The following is a 3,651-nucleotide window of genomic DNA, read 5'->3' as shown; positions in this document are numbered from 1 at the left end:
TGACAAACATCCTGAACCTGAAACTTTGCACACATCCATGATTATTTAATAGAGTAACTTCCTAGAAATGGAAATTGCTGGGACAAAAGACATGCATCATTTTTTCATATTTTTTATTGCAAAATACTGTCAGGAATTGAGTAGCAATTCAGATTCCCATCAGGAGAATGTCAGCACTTCCCTCACCCTTGCACATGCCTCTGCTAAATTTTTGCTAGTTTAATAGAGAGAAATTGTATCACAGAGACTTACATTTCTGATAGTGTGGCAGACTAGGAAACATAGAAAGCTTTCTGCTCTAAAAACACCTAGAAGTGGTAGAGAAAAGGTAATGAACAGGCTTTCAAATGCACTAACTGAGCTTTGCTAAAGAAAGGGAAATCCTGCAGCCAAAAGGAAAGCAAAGAAAACTGAAACCAAAGAAGTAGGAGATCGTGGGGGCAGCTGCACTGGATGCAGGGGAGGTGGAAGGGGAGAGCTGCCAATCTTGATACCTAAGAAGCTTTGGATGTAATGGCCACCAACAGGGACAGGAGCTGAGGCCTGGGCCTAGGGCACGCATGCGTCAAAGCTGTGAATCCTGCATACAGCCAAGACCTTCCAAGGCTTCCACTCTACAGAAAAAGGTGACAGAAAAAACAATCTTCTCACTTGCAATGAGAGATAATGAAATAGCTTATCTAGCTTGTCCAGGGCTCTAGATAGAAAATATATCTCCCCTGATCATTCATGAGGACTCTGCCTTCATCTAGGCCTGAGATTCAAATGTATATGATCTACAGGATCCATTAAGCTCCCACCTCACCCCAGTTGGCACGGAGACAGGGGAGGCGCTTTGTAGCTATTTTTTAAAAGAGTTTAAGAGTTTTTATTTTTATTTATTTATTTATTTATTTTTGAGATGGAGTCTCACTCTGATGCCCAGGCTGGAGTACAGTGGTGTGATCTCGGCTCACTGCAACCTCCGCTTCCCGGGTTCAAGCGATTCTCCTGCCTCAACCTCCTGAGCAGCTGGGATTACAGGCACCCGCCACCACACCCAGCTAATTTTCCTATTTTTAGTGGAGATGAGGTTTCACCATGTTGTCCAGGCTGGTCTCAAACTCCTGACCTCAAGTGACCCACCCACCTCAGCCTCCTAAAGTGCTGGGATTATGGGCGTGAGCCACCAGATCTGGCTGGGTTTAGGAGCTTTTAATGCTTAGACTAGAAAAATCACAGGCTGGGTTTGTCATAAAGTCATTGGTCCATCTCTGACAGGGAAAGAATTCGCCCCTCACTTTGGCCACAGGTGGGAGCCCAGACTCCTCCCTAGCAGGGTCTCCTGAATGGAGAGGGGCTTTCCTCATAGCACAGTGCAGTGACTCCCCAACCCCAAGGTAAGAAAGCAAGAAAGCAAAGCCACGAGCCAGGCCTATGCAAGACAATTTTTTTTTTTTTTTTTGAGAGTCTCGCTCTGTTGCCAGCCTGGAGTGCAGTGGTGCGATCTCAGCTCACTGCAACCTCTGCCTCCCAGGTTCAAGCAATTTCCCTGCCTCAGCCACCCAAGTAGCTGGGACTACAGGCACACGCCACCACACCTGGCTAATTTTTTGTGTGTGTATTTTAGTAGAGATGGGGTTTCACCATGTTGGCCACGATGGTCTCCATCTCCTGACCTCATGATTCACCTGCCTCGGCCTCCCAAAGTGCTGGGATTACAGGCATGAGCCACCGCGCCCAGCCAAGACACTTTCAAGTGTTGTCTCCATTGCCTTCACACAAACCCCAGGAGGGAGACAGCCCCCGTTTACAGAGGAGCAGCCTGAAGCCTAGTCTTCATCAATTTGACCATCATAAAGCTCACAAGTCGCAAAGCTGGGATGAAAATCCAGGTCTTCTGACTTTCACACTGCCACACCGAATTCTTTGAGCCAGCCTCAGCCTCTCATGAGAAGGTCACTCTGAATTTCTTGTCCCATGCTTTGTCCTGGCCCCTATGAGGAAAGGGGTTAGCTGAAGGCAGCTGTTCTATAAGGATGGGTAGGGTTCCTGACAAGGTATTTCCTCTGAAAAAGCAAATGCGACCTTAGCAGCCAGTCTAGGGAGCTCCCCATTGAATAGAGACTTCCAAGGAAATGACGAGGTAGAAGCATCTGAAGTGCAACAGTGCACCTTCTGCTGATTCCCTCCCACAGAAAGGGCAATGCTCAGGGAAGGTGAGGAAAGCAGGACTCAGCAGGGCAAACAGGAGTGGGGCAAAACTGCCACAGCAGGTTGGAAGACAGTTCAACAGATCGAAGGGTATGTTTCCCGGCAAGCAGGGAGCCCAGGAGGACCTCTGGCTTCAGTCCAGGGTGTGTTGTTATCTGCTTGCCCAAGAGTGACTTGGAGGCCTTGAATGTGTCCCATGCCAGGCCCCAGGGGCACTCATTTCCATAGCCGCGGCAGCAGCCCCAACTCACTTGGTCAACTCACTTGGTCACTGCCTATTAGCCCTGTTTGCCTGTGGGTTGCGGGGAGAGAGATGCAGGAGCCCCTCCACCTGGACCTCTGGCATCAGGCCTGCCAAAGCCATTCACGCCCACTACTGCCCCAGCCGGGCCACTCCCACCCCCAGCCGAACCCCCAGCCACCGCACCTGCCAGCAGAGGGGACACTAAGATCCCAAGAAGCTGTTCTTGCTGCTTGGCAGGAAGCTCAGCAGGAGTGAGGTTGTGTTCTCTGAGAGCCAGGAATAGCAGAGAACACAGATTGTGGACAAAGCAGTGAAAAGAGAAGACCTCAGGCTTTCCACAGAGGTTCTGGAAAAGCCCCAGAATCGGGCACCACTCACCTCTCACTGAGCACGCCAGTCCCAGCACCCCAGTCCCAGCTAAGACAGTGCTCTTGGGGAGGGGTTAGCACAGGCCCTCCAATGCCCAGCCAGTCCCAGACCATGTTCACTTCCTCAAAGGGCACTCATGTCTGGGCCATGCTAAAAGGTCCTGGGTTCGTGCCCAGTAAGAGCACTTCCTTGGGGCCCCGGCAGCAGCGAGTCACAAAGTTGTGATGCGGCTCTTATACAATACTCCACGGGATTGTGAATGATGCGTGCAGACTGCAAAAACTGCAGTTGGTTCAGCTCAGCATTGAGTCAAACTCCTCCTCCAGGAAGCCCTCAGCCAAGCCTCGAGGGCAGGGCGGGGGCTCTCTCTGGGCACCTGCTGGCTCATGCAGGGTCCCTAGTGAAAAAGTCTGGGGCATGGCCACACTTTTGTCACCTGGTCCAGCACCTCCTACTTTTTTTGGAGGGGGCAATACATTTCCCATACCATTAGTGCACAATTCAGCAATTTTTAGTGTATTCCTGTGATTGTACAATTATTGCCTTTATCTAGTTGCAGAAAATTTTCATCAGCCCCCAAAGAAACCCCATACCATTAGCAGTCCTTCCCCTTCCCTCTTCCCCTAGTCCTGGCAGCCACTGATCCACCTTCTGTCTCTGTGGATTTGACTGTCTATTCTGCACATCTTGTATAAATGTAGTCACGCAAAATGTGGCCTTTGTGTCTGGCTTATTGGGCTCAGTGTAACATTTTCCAGGCCCATCCATGTTGGAGCATGTAGCAGTACTTCTTTCCTTTCTGATGGCTGAACAGCATCCCACTGTATGGATAGCACACCTTTTGT

The 3,651-nt window shown here is 50.0% G+C and overlaps 1 pseudogene; it reads right to left on the bottom strand.

Annotated features, from left to right (window-relative positions):
• Nucleotides 1-232: 232 nt before the first annotated feature.
• LOC100981493 (single-strand selective monofunctional uracil DNA glycosylase-like) lies at nt 233-3,225 on the bottom strand (annotated as a pseudogene).
• Nucleotides 3,226-3,651: the final 426 nt, after the last annotated feature.

This window comes from Pan paniscus, chromosome 17 (genome assembly GCF_029289425.2).
Source record: "Pan paniscus chromosome 17, NHGRI_mPanPan1-v2.0_pri, whole genome shotgun sequence".
Lineage (NCBI taxonomy): Eukaryota > Metazoa > Chordata > Mammalia > Primates > Hominidae > Pan > Pan paniscus.
This window is presented reverse-complemented; position numbering and strand designations above follow the sequence as displayed.